Source organism: Medicago sativa, chromosome 2, assembly GCF_051527215.1.
Source record: "Medicago sativa cultivar Bolivia chromosome 2, Bolivia_mono, whole genome shotgun sequence".
NCBI classification, from domain to species: domain Eukaryota; kingdom Viridiplantae; phylum Streptophyta; class Magnoliopsida; order Fabales; family Fabaceae; genus Medicago; species Medicago sativa.
The window spans coordinates 23803997-23824043 of record NC_140750.1 but is presented as its reverse complement, the minus strand read 5'-3'; the positions used below and the strand labels follow the sequence as shown (position 1 = coordinate 23824043).

The 20047-nt window shown below is 35.9% G+C and overlaps 3 long non-coding RNA genes across 4 annotated transcripts; 1 reads left to right on the top strand and 2 right to left on the bottom strand.

Annotated features, from left to right (window-relative positions):
- Positions 1-7355: 7355 nt before the first annotated feature.
- LOC146945670 (uncharacterized) lies at positions 7356-9589 on the top strand. The gene is made up of 2 exons (XR_015026457.1): positions 7356-7605; positions 9375-9589. It is a non-coding gene; the product is annotated as an uncharacterized LOC146945670 (long non-coding RNA).
- Positions 9590-10255: 666 nt separating this feature from the next.
- Positions 10256-13671, bottom strand: LOC146945669 (uncharacterized). 2 transcript variants are annotated; one of them, XR_015026456.1, is made up of 4 exons: positions 12479-13670; positions 11990-12073; positions 11702-11904; positions 10256-10495 (listed from the first exon to the last, which is right to left on the bottom strand). It is a non-coding gene; the product is annotated as an uncharacterized LOC146945669 (long non-coding RNA). The 2 variants fall into 2 exon arrangements; XR_015026455.1 differs by having other exon boundaries at positions 11702-12073; positions 12479-13671.
- A 1769-nt stretch (positions 13672-15440) lies between these two features.
- LOC146945668 (uncharacterized) lies at positions 15441-19464 on the bottom strand. The gene is made up of 2 exons (XR_015026454.1): positions 18092-19464; positions 15441-16885 (listed from the first exon to the last, which is right to left on the bottom strand). It is a non-coding gene; the product is annotated as an uncharacterized LOC146945668 (long non-coding RNA).
- Between the last annotated feature and the right edge of the window lie 583 nt (positions 19465-20047).

Below are 20047 nucleotides of genomic sequence, written 5' to 3'. Positions count from 1 at the left end.
ATTTTTAGTATTAATCCAAATCAAAATTTCATAAAAAAAACACCGTTAATAATTTTCAAACGTTATCGTAATAAAAAAAGCAGAAAGACGGTGCCTGTCTTTTCGCTAGTATTTATAAAAAAAAAAAGTACAAATTCGTATATAGATTTATACATTGTTATAATAGTGAAAGAAGCACAAGACGTCATGATCTGATTCGAACCTCATCTCCTCTACTCGTATGTGAGATTTAAGTGGTTATTGTTGTATTTTTCTATACTGAAAAAATTTGCAACAATTGAAAACATACTTAATGTTGAATTTTTTTTCTTGTTTGCTAGCTGATTTGTTTACAAAATAGTTCTAATATTCCATGACCAAATACTTGATTTAATAGAATGCAAAGATATATAGACTTAATTAAAATACCAATAATAGGCATACAAAGACATCCCCTAGTGTTCCTAATAAAAATTAAAAAAAAGACTTCGTATAGTCTATATTTAATTAGAAGTAGTTGCAATGCCATTCAATCCCATTCAATCCAACCATTGTAGTGGAATTTTCCTTATTATAATGGAATTTAACTAATTTTGTTTAATAAAAAATTTAAACAATAATATTATACAAAATATAAAATTATAATTGGAAATATTTAAATGAAGCGTCTAACACGAAGATAAAAATCCAACCAAAAATCATATATCCCTATATATATATATATATATATATATATATATATATATATATATATATATATATATATATATATATATATATATATAATAAATAATACCTTTCAAAATATTAATAATACTAATAATAATTAAAAACTGAGGTGCCAAGTCATGATCACCAAATTTTTTAGCAGCAAGAAGATTTGTAACAAACACAAGGCAATGGACACTCATTAAAAATGTAATTTAGTTTAGAAGTGTAAAGAAGGAACTTTTTTTCCAACCAAGTGCTATTTTCAGTCCTTCACCATAAAATAGTCTTCCAATATCATTCAAGTCAAAAAGATCAATCTAAATAAATTCCATGTATTTGTCAAAAAAATAAAATAATAAATTCCATGTAACTGCCTAAAAAGGAAGTGGAGAAGAAAAGGAGGACTCCTATACATGGAACTTTATCAACCTTCGAATTTTCAAGGTGAAGAAACTACCATGAAACAGAAGAAAGAGTGTAGTATGGGACAAGAAATGTGAAAACTCTACAACAGCAACATCAATCCTTTTTAGGCAGTAAAATCCTAACAAGAGATACAACATTTCAGACAAAAACTAACAAACCATCCTCTGTTATTCAAGTAACACATGAATAACGCAAACTATAACAGATGTTGGAAAAATGTGGATACCATTATACAATCTAAATGAGCCGTCTAAAACGTGTTATTCAGGTGTTGGTGTACAATGCGTGTCAACCATGGGACACACCTAAAACAAGCGCTGCCTGTGCTTCATAGTACATGGTTGCCAGATAAATTAGTGCTAATTTAATAACTATCACTTGTCTCAATAGAACATTCATGGAGTAGTTATTGTTAATCGCCAGTGAAAAAGAAAAACATGTCAACAATATCTTTGCATCCGACCAACACTGGTACAAGAAAAAATGGAAACCATGGTTTTCATATATAATTGAGAACTGTTTTCATATCTTTTTGGCCATGGCACTAAATATCCATTCAATCCTAAGGAGAAAAAGGTATGGATTTTCAATGCCATAAGCTCGATCAAACATATCATTCAAGACTATGAGAACTACCTTGTCAATGATGATTCTGGTAGCTGCACTGCCCTAGCATAATTGATGGTATTGATATTAACTATGAGTATATCGATTCTAGTGTGACTGGGGCTGACTTCTCCAACTGCATTGGACAAGTTATTAAACATCTCAAGAAGGATAAGCATGTATCCAAATCCGTGGAATATGTGTCCATTGCTCCGACAGAGCTCCTCCAAGCCCACTACCACAAATTGTTTTGGGACCACAAAATGGATATCAACTATGTTGACTACAAGCTCTACAATCAAACTATATCCTCAAAGGATGAGTTTGATGAACTCAAAGAATTGAAAACCCAATTGGAAGAGCTTATTCAGAAGCATTTTATCAGGTCCAGTGTGTCTACATGGGGTGCACCGGTATTGCTGGTCAAGAAGAAAGACGACAGCATGAGGTTGTGTATTGATTATCGTCAATTGAATAAGGTAACCATCAAGAACAAGTATCCTTTGCCAAGAATTGATGACTTACTTGATCAACTTAAGGGCGCATCAGTGTTCTCGAAAATTGATCTCAGGTCAGGATACCATCAGATTCGTATCAAATCTTCTGATGTGTCCAAAACAGCCTTCGGAACGCGTTACGGACATTACGAATTTTTAGTTATGCCATTTGGTGTAACCAATGCTCCAGCAGTTTTCATGGATTATATGAACCGGATTTTTCAGCCCTATTTAGACCAATTCGTCATTATCTTTATTGATGACATTTTGGTTTATTCTAAGAATCCGCAAGAGCATGCTCAGCATTTGAGAATAGTGTTGGATATTCTTCGAGAGAAGCAGTTATATGCAAAGTTCAGTAAGTGTGAGTTTTGGTTGACAAAAGTCATGTTTCTGGGTCATGTAATTTCTCAAGGAGGTGTGACAGTTGATCAGTCAAAAGTAGAAGCTGTTCAAAATTGGACAAGACCGAAGAATGTTTCGGAAGTTCGTAGCTTTTTAGGGTTAGCCGGTTACTATAGACGATTCATCATGAAGTTTTCCCAAATTGCTCTACCTTTAACTCGACTCACAAGAAAAGATGTACCATTCGTGTGGGATGAAGAATGCGAGAAAAGCTTCAGAACTTTGAAGAAGAAGCTAACTCAAGCTCCGGTCTTAGCCATACCTGACCCGGAGAGGAAATACATTGTGTTTTGTAATGCGTCATCAAAGGGACTTGGTGGTGTACTCATGCAAGAAAACAATGTGATAGTTTATGCTTCTAGACAACTTAAGACGCATGAAGAAAACTATCTCACTCATGATTTAGAGTTGGCAGCCATAGTTTTTGTTTTGAAGATATGGAGGCATCATTTGTATGGAGCACAATTTGAATTGTTCAGTGATCACAAGAGTTTGAAGTACTTATTTGATCAAAGGGATTTGAATGAGGCAAAGACGTTGGATGGAGTATCTAAAAGACTTCGACTTTGATTTGAAATATCATCCAGGAAAGGCCAATGTTGTAGCAGATGCTTTGAGTCACAAGGCTTTAGCTCAAGCCGAAGTTATGATGCACACTTGTAATATGTATGAGAAGGTTCGAGACCTTAACCTTGAAGTCACAGAGGATGACGATGGTATTTGGTTGCATAAACTAGAAGTTTCATGTGATTTGCGGTCAAGAATCATACAAGCTTAGAATGTTGACTTAGAACTTCAGAAAAGAAGTGTTCACCTAGAATTTTCTATGGCTTCGGATGGAACAATTTTATTTGAAGGAAGAATATGTGTTCCAAATGATCAAGAGCTTAGAAGATTGATCTTGGAACAAGCTCATAAAAGTAGTTTCTCAATTCATCCTGGTGCTACCAAGATGTATCAAGATTTAAAGAAGGGGTACTGGTGGCCTGGCATGAAAACCGATATTGCTGAGTTTGTAGCAAGGTGCATAGTATGTCAACAAGTTAAGATAGAACATCATAGGCCAGCTGGTATGCTTCAACCATTAGAGATTCCTCAGTGGAAGTGGGAACACATTACTATGGATTTTGTAGGAGGTTTACCCCGTACTCAGAAGGGTCATGACTCAATTTGGGTAATTGTGGACAGATTAACCAAATCAGCTCATTTCTTACCAGTTAAATCTACCTACAAGACATCGCAATATGCGGATTTGTTCATTTTAAAGATTGTTAAGCTGCACGGTGTTCCAGTGAGCATAGTGTCAGATAGGGATCCAATCTTCACTTCACACTTTTGGAGAAATTTTCAAAGAGCTTTGGGAACTCGTTTGAAGTTAAGCACGTCTCATCATCCGCAGACTGATGGTCAGTCAGAGAGGACTATTCAAACTTTAGAAGATATGTTGTGTGCATGTGTTCTAGAAGATGGTGGAAGTTGGAATCATCATTTGCCTTTGATAGAATTTTCCTACAACAATAGCTATCACTCGAGTATCGGAATGGCACCATATGAAGCTTTGGATGGTAGGAAATGTAGAACCCCTTTGTGTTGGGCCAAGGTTGGAGATAATAGCATCGATTCAAGAGAAAATGAGAACAGCTCAGAGTCGTCAGAAAAGTTATGCGGACAAGAGATGAAGACCTTTGGAGTTTAATGAAGGTGATCATGTGTTTCTAAGAGTTACGCCTAAACTGGGTTTGAGAGGTGTCTTTAGGACCAAGAAGTTGAGTCCTAGATATGTAGGACCGTTTTTGATACTCAAGCGTTTGGACCGGTGGCTTACAAGATAGATTTACCTCCCGCTATGTCGGGCTTACATGATGTGTTCCATGTATCACAATTGAAGAAGTTTGTTCCAGATCCTTTCCAACCAGTTGAACTAGACTCTATAGAGTTAAGATCAAATTTAACGTTTCAGCCAAATCCAGAAAGAATAGTAGATCGTGACGTCAAGTCTCTCAGGAGCAAAGAGATTCCCATAGTGAAAGTAGTATGGAAAGGTTCATCGGACGGTGAAGCCACATGGGAACTTGAATCAGAGATGTTGAACCAGTATCCGCAATTGTTTTCAGGTATATTTCAAATTTCGAGGACGAAATTTTTTTAAGCGGGTAGGATGTAATATCCCGCTTTTTATGATACGATGATTTACCTGATGACAATAGATTATGCGCGTTTAAAACTAAGTGTAAATTGGTAAATGTTCATGGAAGGGCTATAAAAGGATTTTAGGTCCAAATTTCTCATTATTCTCTTCACTTTCTCTCTCTAGGGTAAAGACATGAACTTCACTCTCCCTTCTCTCTAGAAAATCGGTTCCCTCCATCCTTCTTTACACTCAATCTTTGTTTCATTCTTCTACTCTATAGAATCAAGCAAGAGTTGATTAGATCAAAGAGGGTTTGGCTAGCAAGTAGTTAAGCAACTTCTCAAACTTGGATTCTTTAACCTAGAGGTTCTCCTTGCTTAGTTTGGTGATAAGATTTAGAGGTCTTGAGCTTCTTTCCTCAGTGTATAAGGTGAGTTCTAAGTTAGATTCCACCCAAGGGTTAGTGTGTTTATGCTAACAAGAGAATTCATGCACTTTTAGGGTTTTACATAGTGTTTTTGTTACCCGTTTTTATTACCATGCTTTCTATACTTGTGTATGCTTGCTTCAAGACTGTTTTTCGGGTTGTATATGATTACTAGAGACACCATATGCCTTGGGTCACTTTGTGATGAAGATTTTTGGGTAAAAACAACTTTTATGCAGGTGCTGATCTGCACCAACTCGCCATAGCAAGCATGGAGCTCGTGAGGCGAGCAAGAAGGGCAAAACGTGGTGGTTGCTCGCCCCCATGCTTGCCAAGGCGAGTAGCTACTCGCCACTGCGAGTAAAGCTCACTCGCGAGGCGAGTGAATGGTGTCTTGTGCATTGTTCGCTCGTCTCATCTCTTTTGTTGTACCTTGGTTCGGTTTTCGCTCATGCAAACTCTTATATTTGTAAACCCTTCATAACTAGTCCCCAAGGCATAAGTTTTTAAATAGTCTCTTGTAAAGTGAAGCAAGTATTTAATCATGTAGTAAAGCATGGCATGTGGGAGATAAAACAAGTATTGATTGGGTAGCAAGCAAATATTTAGCAAGAGGGAATTAACTAGAGCCTCGACTTAGTTGTCGAGAATTATAATGCTTAACATTAATGTTTAAGTATGTGTAAGATGCGAAGAATTTATTCTACGCCCATGAACAAGATGAACATGTATGTGATTTACCCTAGGGGATCGATCAAGGATCCGAGGTAAAGAAATTAACTCGAATAGTATAACCTTTCATGTATGCATAAGAATAAGATTATTAAAAGATGTAGGTGTTCGTGTTTCTTGTTATCCACGCCAGGGGGATACGAGGAGTTCTCCGAGAGGAACGGTTCAAGCCGCAAGGGACCTGCACGACACTGAGGGAGTCCAATGTACCCTGATTAGGGTTCATTGGTCATGTATGCGATAGTTCTCGGGGTTACTCCACCCGGGGCTCTCCGTAAAAATGAATCAAGATTTAGTTGTTTGTTAAACGCTAACTTAATGATTTAATGAATGTATTCATGCATGATTATGATATGATGTTAGTTATGAACAAGTAACGGAATGGAACGAGTTATGAAAAATATGTCAATGACGATCTTAGGTTTCCCTAATCGTTCGGCTTAGGTTTGTGTCATGAATATGTTACGTTTAGGCCTCGATGCGTATAGTGTATCTTGGTAACGCGGTATTAGGTTCCCCTTATCCGCCATGACACATATGATGTTAGTAAAGCCTATAACATGTTATGAAGAATCTAAGACGGATTCTAGTATGCACATCCGTCTAGACATGAATGTCCACACACGTATAATCAACCGACAGGTTGTATTCTAGACACGTGATAACCGTAGGTTTTTCCCCGAGGTTATCACTAGCCTAGGGCTAGAAAGAACTCACTGAGACATTATGTCTCACCCAACTCCTCATTTGTTCATGTTCTTAGGTTGTTCGAGGAAAAGGTAAAGAAAAAGTCTTGGATTGATCGAGTTTTCATGGAATCTTCTTGATGTGGATTAGAGATGCATATGTTATATTATGAGATGTGATGTTACAAACTTTGTATTTATACTTCGTTTGACAAACTTTGGTGTAATAATGTAACATAGAAACTTTGGGATGTTGATGTACCTAAACTCTCGACTTAATGTCGTTTTCTGTATTGTATAATTAATGTATCCAATATTAGTTTTAGCGCACATTTGAATATTCTAGACTCTTTTAAATTGGGCGTTACAAATCAAATTCCAACGTGAAATGAAAAACTAACCGTAAGTTTGTGTGAGGTAGGACAATATTAGTAAAATAAGGAGTGTGGTTATCATCAGATTGGTTCATTGGTTTCACGGATCTCGAAATGAAAACCATGAACCAAACCAAACTAGATCTGTAACATCCCGCTCGTTAGCTAATGGAAATTTTACCTGTTAAATGTATCAGAGGACGAAAGTTCATGGAAAGTAAGTATAATGGAAAATGTTAAGTACGAGGGAAGTTAATATTATGCGGTATCAGTTGAGTATGGACTTATGTATCAGAGTCAATCAAACACGCTTAAGGCAAGGGCATGTTGGTAATTTCACGCAAAAGAGATATTTATTTGGATTGGACCCAAAATTATTTCATTTCCAATTCTCTTTCTCTCTCTAGGTTAAGAGAAGAGAATTCTCTCCTCCTTCTCTCTATAAGGCCGCCCATCTCTCCCTCTCTAGGCCATCAAAGCTTTCCAAAATCATGCAATTGGTGATCAAGCAAGGATCTTAGAAGCTTCATGAGCAAAGAACAACAAAGGGAATGAGTAGAAGCTTGGAATTAAAGTTAGGGTTTGAACATGAGAAGCTTGAAGCTTGAGGCAAACACAAGGAACAAGCTAGGTGAGTTCCATAGATAGATTACCCACCTTTGGGATTGATTAATCTTGTAGAAAAATCATGATTTATGCTAAGTATAGTTTTTATGTAACTTTAGTACCCCAAGCCAATCCTAGGTGATTATAGGTTAAAATTGCCATGATATATGTTTAAATAAGTCTATATATGTTGTTGGATGTATTTGGTGCATTACAGGGTCGAATTGGACGAGTTTTGGGTCGAAAATGGCGAAAACCCGCGGCCGGAACACGCGAATACGCAGAATTCGCAGCGCTGCGCCCGAACAAGGGCGCTAGGCGCCCACAAGTCAGGGAGCCAGCGCTAGGCGCCCTCCCTCTGGCGCCAGGCGCCCCAGACAGGACAACGTTCGCGTTGTTCTGCGCTCGGGTGCTTGGGGGCAGTCGCGTGGGGGTCCGTAGCGATCGTTTCGGTGTGTTCTTGTACTGTTTTCACTTGTTTTTCTACTGGAACAATATGGTTTTATCAAATCTTAAGAACTTATAAACGGCTTGGAATTCGGGTTTTCGGCACGTCCGGTCTTTAGTAACTATTGGAAATTTGCACAACTCGTCAATTGATCCTTGCATCATTAATCATGGCAATGTTAGCATGAATTACAAGGATGGCTCAAGAGAGTTTAAGCATGATGGGGTAGTGATGAACTAAGAAAGGGAATGTATGTAGAGCCTCGGCTTAGCTAGTCGAGAACTAGTATGTTTAGCAAGAATCCCTAGAAAGATAAGACGCGAAGTGTAATCTCTTCGCACAAGAGCTAGTATGATTTAGCAAGTACGTAAGCCGTGGTTTGACTAGTTAGTCTCTCCACCATGATTAGGTATGAATATGAACAAGTAAGAGTTTACCACTAATCGGTTCGATTAAGGTTCCGAGGTAAACACTCAAGTATGTATATGTTTAACTTATGCACGACAAGACTATGACTAATAAGTGTAGGTGACATGTCTCTTGATATCCACATCAGGGGGATACAAGGGGTTCTCATTATGAGAACGATTCAAGCCATAAGGGACCCGCATGTCACTGAGTAACAAGACGTAGGTGCTCGTGTCTCTTGTTATCCACGCCAGGGGGATACGGGAGGTTCTCGACCTAAGGGGAACGGTTTAAGCCGCAAGGGACCCGCACGACACCGAGGGAGTCCGATGTACGTACATCGGTCATGTATGGGATTGATTTCGGGGTTACTCCACCCGGGACTATCCGTAAAATGAATCAAGATAATAACTGTTTGTTCAACGTTAACCCATGAATGAACTTAGACACGATTATGTTTATGATGATGATTATGTTATGTTTATGCTCATGATCGAGCCCATGTATGATATGTTTAAGAACAAGAATAAGATCATAAATGCTATTAGACGAGAGCAAGATATGTATAGAACAAGCTATGTACATGATACCGATGACGATCTTAGGTTCCCCTAATCGTCCGGTTTAGTATCGTGTCATGAGTATGATATGTTTAGGCCTCGATACATAGAGTGTATTCTTGGCTACGCGGTTCTAGGTTCCTCTCGACCGCCATGACACGGATAGGTGAGAAGCCTATAACAAGTGAGATATGACTATGACGGCCCTAGTATGCACTACCGTCTAAGTATGCAAGTCCCCACACACGTATAATCAACCGTCAGGTTGTAATGTAGACACGTGGTGACCGTAGGTTTCCCCTTGAGGTTGCCTATAGCCTAGGAGTTAGGGGAACTCACTGAGACATTATGTCTCATCCCAATCCTTATTTGTTTCAGATAAGCAGGATGATTATGTATGTGCGGAGCCGGATGGATATTACTTCAAGAGTTCGTTAGTAAAGCTGCAGGACATTATGGACATCAAGGATGTATTTTTATGTATGGTTGAGTTGTATTGTATTATGATTTATACGAACGTATCTTGATGTAAATAATATTCATTCGAAGTTTTTAATTGTTGTATATTTTAATGTATCCAGTACTAATATTAACGCACGTGCCAGACTTTCTAGATACGTCTGGTATGGGTGTTACAAGATCGGTTTTGATTGGTTCGGATCGGTTTCAAACCGAACCAAACAAGGTCGAATATTTTTTCGGTTTGGTTCGGTTTGGACTTTCGGTTTCGTTGGTTTTATCCGAACCAGTTACACCCCTAATTGTTTGGTACATCCCGAGTTCGTTTCCAATAAAGAACATTATTTAACAAAACTTTACGTACCTTGCAGCTGACCTCTAGATTTCGTTGATTCTTTTCCCCGTATAATTGAAGGGTCAACACAGAAAGGAAAAAAAAATAGCAACAAGTCCTTTTCTTTAGTATAGTAAAAAGTCCTTCCAATTGATTACAATTTTTTGCTAAAAATATATAGAATGGATTCATTCATCCCCATTTCCAATTTAGATTATGTCATGCATTATAGCCATAATATCTAATTCCCCTAACAACCATAGTGTGAATATAATGAGTACATGATGTGTAAGAGTAATGCATAAAAAAAAAATTAAATTATTGACATCATTCTAATCTCTTAGACAAATACCTTGAATATATTTTCTTTTTATTCAAAAAGAAAAACATAATCCTCAAACATAAACTCATAAACAAATTCTTAGAGCCTTTGAGCTGATAGCTCGTGAGTAGGAATATGTCATTTCTGTAAAACCCATACTAGAAATTACCTAGGATATCTAGTATGCTCGTTAAACTTGGCATTGGATACATTAAAATTACAATAATAAAATTTCCTCCGAACATATCATAAAACTACTTGTCTATACATTTAAAATAGTGCCACTGATGCGTACAACATACATGCATTGACAAGTAAATATAATTGTCCAGCTTCTTCTTCTACTTCATCACGAACTGCCCTGCTTGCGATCCACCTGTGCCTCTGAAATAAAATAAAAGGGATTGGGGTGAGACGGGATGTCTCAGTGAGTTCCACCTATCCTAGGCTGTAGGCAATCTCAGGGAACCTAGGATCGCCATTTGTCTCTAAACTCAACCATTTTTGGGTTTATGCAATTTTTATCATGCATAACTGAGCGATCGGGGGATAACTAGGATCGCTGTCTAAAAGACTGATATAATCCTAATACATACTCAACTCATAATCATAATTATAATTATAATGTCTGTCGTATTATGTTAGAAATGTTAGCGTTGAACAAACAATATTATCTGAGTTGATTTTACGGAATAAACCCAGGTGGAGTAACCCCGGAATTTATTCCACTCTGACCGGTATTAATTTCCAACTGGCGGGAACCCAACTGACGGGGATACCGGACTCCTCTGATTATCGTGGGGTCATCCTTACGGATAGTGCCCGTTCCAACTGGCGGGAACCTTTCGTATCCAACTGGCGGGAATAGCGAAAGCCACGACTTATAAATTATTTAATATTATAAACTGAACTGATTTCTCTGATAACTGAAATAATCCTCAACTCCACTACTAACGGGGAGTTAGAGAGACATTTTATCTTAACTGATTTCTTTATAATAATATTTCTAAATCTGTTAATAAAGACGTAGTAATTCCGTCTTTATCCTGAAATAATAATAGGATGCTCATAGCTCTGTCATAATAAATTTTCTCGGGTTTGTGACCTACCCATCACTGATATTCATGGCTAATTTATTCTAAACATTTTCTTGCTTTCTCAAACATAGGCATTATGGTAGGATATAAATTGGAGAATTCCACAACATGTTCGGCTACATATCCGGAGAAATGAGAATTTAAATCCTTAGCTGAACAATGATCATTCATTTTCTTAAAAGTTTCATTTACATTATCTAAGGATTGAATTAAAGTCATAAAAATCCAATAATCTCAACTTCCGGAATTTTAGCCGAAATCATGTATTTATTCACAAATGCATTAAAACTTGTCTAACAAACTTTCCTCCAATTCCTACACTACCATAAGCATGTTAATTAATATAAGAGCTATTTTAGAATACACTAGCATAGATATTTAATTTAAGTCATAATGTCACTAATTATGTTCTAATGCACAATATCATAAACCATCATTTTAGTGGCATAATATAACTACCCAAAGGGAAGTTTTTCTATCTAAAGGAACTCACCTCATCCTATTTTGAATCCTTGAACAAATAAGCATCGGCCATTGCTCTTCACTTCTGCCTTTATTTCAATTCTCCAAAGAAAAACCAAAGTTGCACTACCTTAAACATCAACAACTTAATCTTTGGGTCAGCACAACTCCTACATCAGTCCCCATACTTCAAAGTAGTCTCTAGACTTCAATAATGGGTCAAAATTCGTGAAACTGGTACCGAAACGTCGGAAATTTCGTTAGCTATCCATAGCATTAAAAATCACTTGATTCCAAGTTATAGAGAGAAAGTTATTACCATTGTAGTGGAGCCCTGTCCCAAAACCCGTAGCAATTTTCCAGCAGAAATTCACAACTTCAAACACACTTTCTGAGTTCGTCACTAATCCAAATCACACGAAATTTATATCCAATTTGAAGGGAAATAAGTGTTCCGAAACTTCAACAATTACTTAATTCCATATTACACAGAAAGAGATATGATGAATATACTACCAATATGCCATACGAATTTTTACCCAATTTTCATAAGGTTCAAGTACAATCACCTTTAACAACAATACACCATTTTGATCACCAACTCATCTTTCTTACATCAACAACAAACCATTAACAATGATCTTCAACAACAATTCTCTAATTATATCATTTCATGAACCAAGCTACTATACCATGAAAATTTATCATAGAAATTCAAACTTTCTCACACAATTCACATACCCATTAAACTTAATCAATAATTCAATCTATAACAATTCAAATTCAAGTTTTAATTTAAGATTCTCACCTTGTATCAACTTTTGCATCAAACCCCTAACTCCTTTATTCTTGTATCTTGCTCCTAACCATCTTCATAACCCACCATGAGTACACACCAAGTCCAAAATTAGAATCAAATTCCCAAAAGCTTGATTTTGGAACACTTCTCAAAAGAGAGATGGAGGGAAGGTTTTGATTAAGATGGAGAAGGGAAATTTTTGGTGCTTATAAGCTAACCAAAGTGGTCTAAGGATCCCATGCTTGTAATTTGTGTGTTGATTACATGAAGAAATTGGAGAAAAGGGGAGATAAGCATGAAGAGAGGTGAGGGGCGGTTGGGAGAAGAAAGAGAAGGGTGGAAAAAATCTGATTTTGGTAGGAAGAGAAATGAGTGGAGAAAATGAAGAAATTTTGTATGGTTATCCTTTAATAGCCCTTAGATTGTAATGACCAAAATACCCTTTTCTACACTCTTCCTCAACTAAAATATCCGATAAAATGTCGTGAAAGTTTTAAGTGGAATATTACATTCACCGTGATCCGTTGGAATAATTTGATTCGGTCCAGAAAGTCTTATACGAAATTACCATTTTGCCCTTCTCTAAAAATAACAAAGATCAAATAATTGATACTGAATTTTTATATGCGGGGTATTACACTCTACCCCCCTTAAGAAAATTTCGTCCTCGAAATTTAAAGTTCACCTGAGAATAAATGTGGATAATTCCCTTGCATCTCAGATTTCAGTTCCCATGTAGCTTTACCATCGTGAGGACCGTCTCATATCACAATAACATTGGGAATCTCTTTATTGCTCAGAGATTTGACATCGTAATCAACATTCCGATCGGACTTAATTCCTTTATACCTCCGACCTTAAACTCCAACATATATTTGTTGCTAGCTGATTCTTTCTGATCGACTAAATTATCAGTTTCCCTTGTTGCATAAAGTCTTCCGACTACATAGCCATAGATACAACTGACTTGAATTAATATGTTAAACCGATTTCAGGACATCTTTTCCAATCTCATATGTCGAAAAGGTTCGATAATAACCTTCTTGTCTGTGATTTGTGGAATACATTATACACATTCCGAACATAGTGGATTGTAAAGCTAACCGATGCATCTGATATCTTTCAAGTAAATTCCTTGTTCCATATATTCTTTATAAATTGTCTTAAGTTACTCCTACTTGTTTACCTTTACTGAATTCTTGAAAAATCTCATACGTTTACTAGAGTAGCACTTCTATCGACTTCGCAACTTTTATCTGGTCTTGGACGGATATGACCTTTGAGTGATCTTTCATGCTATGTTTGAACCCAATAAAATTTTATTTCTGAACTATGCCCCAAATAACGAGGTCTTATAATGATAATCATATCATACTCTGTATAAGATCGTCCTTACTCTGAGCAATATCTGACGTCAAGTTTATTTCATCAAAAGTAAGAATTGTTTCAACTTTTTCCGTTAATCAACACATGAATAGGAAAATGTTACTTCTAATATCTGTTATGTTTTATATAAATAAACTCAACATGGCGCTACCTCGAACATCTGTTGGAAGTACTAACTGACGAGTACAATCCATAAGTCAGATTTAAATACATAGTGTACTAACTGGCGAGTACATTAAATATATAAATCTTATATGAGAATGGTGCACTAACTGGCGAGTACACAATACACGAGGTAGTACAACTGATAGCTTAATACATAACATATATTTGTAGTCATTCAACTTTGCTTCATCTACACCAGATTTTTAAATCAATCACGATATACCTTGATCATATTAGGATGAGTAGAAAGTATCATCATAGATCTTCTCTTGAACTTATATGTTCAAAATATACATTTCATTCTTGAACGATATTGTTATAGATGTTATTCTAGGGAATGTCTTATCATCTTTTCCTTAATTCCATACTCATAACCTGAACATGTGTAGTCTCATACCGTAGCTCACATAATTTTCTAACTTGTGTGATATCAATCTTTTCTTTACCTCAAAAAAATATGGAGTTTAGATTCCTGAACTTCACGACTAAAATTGCATTCAAGCATTTGCATTCATATTCTGAGTAGTATATGTTCCCTCAGATACATGTTAATATACCTGATATTTCATGATAGTATTTCAAACCAAAATAAAAATAAAATCTTCAAGATACAACATTCATATTCGTTACCTCATACATGACTCCTTTTAACTAATCTGATACTTCTAAGTCATTCTTCGAAATCACGGCGTCGATTAACCGGGTTACATACTATAGGTGATTCCAATTTCCTATATTTAATAAGGTAGGAACACCTTCATCCTACTCTTACTACTTGAACTTTTTATATCTGTGAATCACGCGGTTTGGAAAATTGTTTAATTCGTCTCTTAAGATTTCTCATGAATATCTCATTCAAAGTCTTAAACTTTTGCACATTATGTTACTTCTTGCTGATTAATATCTCGCTGCGCTACTCTGATTTATTAGTTCACTTCGCTTAGGCGTACTGCTCCAACCATACTGTAAATTTCTCCATCTCATTACTACATGTTATGAGCATGGGCTAACTCTACACTTCTTGCTATTTCGAGCACCGATTTATAATCACTGACGAGTTATTTTCAATTACTGCAATTTTTTTTTCTTCTTTAAACATGCACTACATACTTGTTCTCGCAAAGTGTTCCTTGAATGATTCTCACATTCACATTATTTATGAACTAAAACATACTTGAATATTCGAGGCTTATTTCCATTCTATTTCATTCATGTCGTGCTGATAATTATACTTACGAGCTCTCTTGAGATAACTTCAATTCTCAAAATCCATTCTAATCAACCAAGTCATTCTTTTAGTTTTTAGAACAATTACATGAGAAAAATCATCAAAAGAAAATATTTGATTCCTTAATACTTTACTTCATTCTTAACACTTTCGCACTAACAACAACCTTCCATATAACGGAACCTTAAAATAAATTCTCAAATTCAAAAATCTTGATTAATCCTTATCACATCAACCTATTGTATTCATGCGTTAATACATTCTTGTGCTCTTGATAGAGCTTGACATCATTCGTCCATTAGTTCACTGTAGTTTGGCAACTTCTTATTCAGTCTTCATTTTTTTTTCTGATTAAAAGTTACATCATGTCTCTGACCATTACCGGGATCTCTTTCCACTTACTGTTATACTTGTATTTCTTAGTTCGAAGAACAACTTACTATCATGATAAATGCAAGGGGTCTTATTCAATTTCCTTAGCATACAATCCTTATTAGTTTGACTTACTGCAATTCCTTGCTAATAAAAAAATACATCCAAATTGTGGTCTAATCCGTAAGGATCTTTCCACAACTATTTATTCATCCTTCTTGACTCTTATGCTGCCTAGCATCTTCACTTTACTGATTCATAAATCTAGCACTTTAGATTTCGGGAAGTGCGACTAATCCAACATATTTTATCTGACTTACGTTGTCCATTCAATGCTCGCTTTGAGGGGATTTTCCTTGTCTGCTCCAAATAATTTTCTTATTCCTTAATCAGTTCACTTAACAACTCAAACATCAAAAGTCGGCTTGTTTCGGGCATTCGAGTCATTCACTTCTTACATACTCTACATCCACTGAGAGTTTATGAATTCCATTGTTCGTCGGATAATTTTCTCATATCAAGTTCATCTTCTGATCCCGCAGTTTTAGTTACGCCTTTAGAAATACTCGTTTCTTCTATACCTTACTTATGCTTCTTATATTGCGGCTCCTGCCAAAGTTGCAATCATCCCTTAGTCACCCTGAATATCTTACTTCTACGGCATCCACATAAAAGTGTCGTTCAACAATACCAGAGTACTCAGTCTTAATCTTAACATTTTCCATATGTCCTTGAAGAACCTTCAACTTCACAGTTTACCAGCCACCATTTGTCGTTGAATGCTTCCTTATCAAATTCGTTATAAAACCTAATACCTTGACTTTCCTTCTCCGTATGCTTCATTCCTCCTAGGTCCTATTTAGCTCTCAAACATTTGTTCTAACTGTCACATACTAGGTTGAGTTGATCAGGCTCAGCTAGATATGACATTTAGAATAAATATCCGAAACCCAATGGTCCCACTACGTTTTATTGAATTCTAATGACCCAAGGCACGATCTGAATCGACCGGCTCTGATACCAAATTGTAAAACCCATACTAGAAATTACCTAGGATATCTAGTATGCTCGTTAAACTTGGCATTGGATACATTAAAATTACAATAATAAAATTTCCTCCGAACATATCATAAAACTACTTGTCTATACATTTAAAATAGTGCCACTGATGCGTACAACATACATGCATTGACAAGTAAATATAATTGTCCAGCTTCTTCTTCTACTTCATCACGAACTGCCCTGCTTGCGATCCACCTGTGCCTCTGAAATAAAATAAAAGGGATTGGGGTGAGACGGGATGTCTCAGTGAGTTCCACCTATCCTAGGCTGTAGGCAATCTCAGGGAACCTAGGATCGCCATTTGTCTCTAAACTCAACCATTTTTGGGTTTATGCAATTTTTATCATGCATAACTGAGCGATCGGGGGATAACTAGGATCGCTGTCTAAAAGACTGATATAATCCTAATACATACTCAACTCATAATCATAATTATAATTATAATGTCTGTCGTATTATGTTAGAAATGTTAGCGTTGAACAAACAATATTATCTGAGTTGATTTTACGGAATAAACCCAGGTGGAGTAACCCCGGAATTTATTCCACTCTGACCGGTATTAATTTCCAACTGGCGGGAACCCAACTGACGGGGATACCGGACTCCTCTGATTATCGTGGGGTCATCCTTACGGATAGTGCCCGTTCCAACTGGCGGGAACCTTTCGTATCCAACTGGCGGGAATAGCGAAAGCCACGACTTATAAATTATTTAATATTATAAACTGAACTGATTTCTCTGATAACTGAAATAATCCTCAACTCCACTACTAACGGGGAGTTAGAGAGACATTTTATCTTAACTGATTTCTTTATAATAATATTTCTAAATCTGTTAATAAAGACGTAGTAATTCCGTCTTTATCCTGAAATAATAATAGGATGCTCATAGCTCTGTCATAATAAATTTTCTCGGGTTTGTGACCTACCCATCACTGATATTCATGGCTAATTTATTCTAAACATTTTCTTGCTTTCTCAAACATAGGCATTATGGTAGGATATAAATTGGAGAATTCCACAACATGTTCGGCTACATATCCGGAGAAATGAGAATTTAAATCCTTAGCTGAACAATGATCATTCATTTTCTTAAAAGTTTCATTTACATTATCTAAGGATTGAATTAAAGTCATAAAAATCCAATAATCTCAACTTCCGGAATTTTAGCCGAAATCATGTATTTATTCACAAATGCATTAAAACTTGTCTAACAAACTTTCCTCCAATTCCTACACTACCATAAGCATGTTAATTAATATAAGAGCTATTTTAGAATACACTAGCATAGATATTTAATTTAAGTCATAATGTCACTAATTATGTTCTAATGCACAATATCATAAACCATCATTTTAGTGGCATAATATAACTACCCAAAGGGAAGTTTTTCTATCTAAAGGAACTCACCTCATCCTATTTTGAATCCTTGAACAAATAAGCATCGGCCATTGCTCTTCACTTCTGCCTTTATTTCAATTCTCCAAAGAAAAACCAAAGTTGCACTACCTTAAACATCAACAACTTAATCTTTGGGTCAGCACAACTCCTACATCAGTCCCCATACTTCAAAGTAGTCTCTAGACTTCAATAATGGGTCAAAATTCGTGAAACTGGTACCGAAACGTCGGAAATTTCGTTAGCTATCCATAGCATTAAAAATCACTTGATTCCAAGTTATAGAGAGAAAGTTATTACCATTGTAGTGGAGCCCTGTCCCAAAACCCGTAGCAATTTTCCAGCAGAAATTCACAACTTCAAACACACTTTCTGAGTTCGTCACTAATCCAAATCACACGAAATTTATATCCAATTTGAAGGGAAATAAGTGTAGAATCCGAAACTTCAACAATTACTTAATTCCATATTACACAGAAAGAGATATGATGAATATACTACCAATATGCCATACGAATTTTTACCCAATTTTCATAAGGTTCAAGTACAGTCACCTTTAACAACAATACACCATTTTGATCACCAACTCATCTTTCTTACATCAACAACAAACCATTAACAATGATCTTCAACAACAATTCTCTAATTATATCATTTCATGAACCAAGCTACTATACCATGAAAATTTATCATAGAAATTCAAACTTTCTCACACAATTCACATACCCATTAAACTTAATCAATAATTCAATCTATAACAATTCAAATTCAAGTTTTAATTTAAGATTCTCACCTTGTATCAACTTTTGCATCAAACCCCTAACTCCTTTATTCTTGTATCTTGCTCCTAACCATCTTCATAACCCACCATGAGTACACACCAAGTCCAAAATTAGAATCAAATTCCCAAAAGCTTGATTTTGGAACACTTCTCAAAAGAGAGATGGAGGGAAGGTTTTGATTAAGATGGAGAAGGGAAATTTTTGGTGCTTATAAGCTAACCAAAGTGGTCTAAGGATCCCATGCTTGTAATTTGTGTGTTGATTACATGAAGAAATTGGAGAAAAGGGGAGATAAGCATGAAGAGAGGTGAGGGGCGGTTGGGAGAAGAAAGAGAAGGGTGGAAAAAATCTGATTTTGGTAGGAAGAGAAATGAGTGGAGAAAATGAAGAAATTTTGTATGGTTATCCTTTAATAGCCCTTAGATTGTAATGACCAAAATACCCTTTTCTACACTCTTCCTCAACTAAAATATCCGATAAAATGTCGTGAAAGTTTTAAGTGGAATATTACATTCACCGTGATCCGTTGGAATAATTTGATTCGGTCCAGAAAGTCTTATACGAAATTACCATTTTGCCCTTCTCTAAAAATAACAAAGATCAAATAATTGATACTGAATTTTTATATGCGGGGTATTACAATTTCTAAAATCAGAATCTGAGTTTAAAACATCATGGAGACAACTGTAAAACTGCTGTTATCGTGTTTTTTTTTTGTAAAATAATATATCCTTCTCTAATTTTTAGGAAAACAACTCCTTTCAACTTTTTTGGGCTGACTTTTTCTTTCTAAAAATACCCTCAATTTTGAATACAAATAACGCATGTAACAAATAGATAAGAATAAATTTAAATATTAAAAAATATAACAAACACGCGGGAAAAAAACACTGGCTTATCAAATTATCTATTGATCGATTACCAAGCCGAGTTGTAACAAAATAAAATGTAATATTTACTATATTGAAGAAGAAATCGTCATGTAGATGTAGTACTATTTACTCCATCAGGACATTATTGTATGCAAAAAAACTACTAAACTACTCTTAGGTTTATAAAATAAATGACGTATGTGGTCTATATTAATGACCACATACATCCCTTGTTCAATGAATTTAAAAGTAGTTTTTTGTTTATAATAATGACGGGAGAGGTATTTATGTTTATATTAAAGAAAACAATTCTT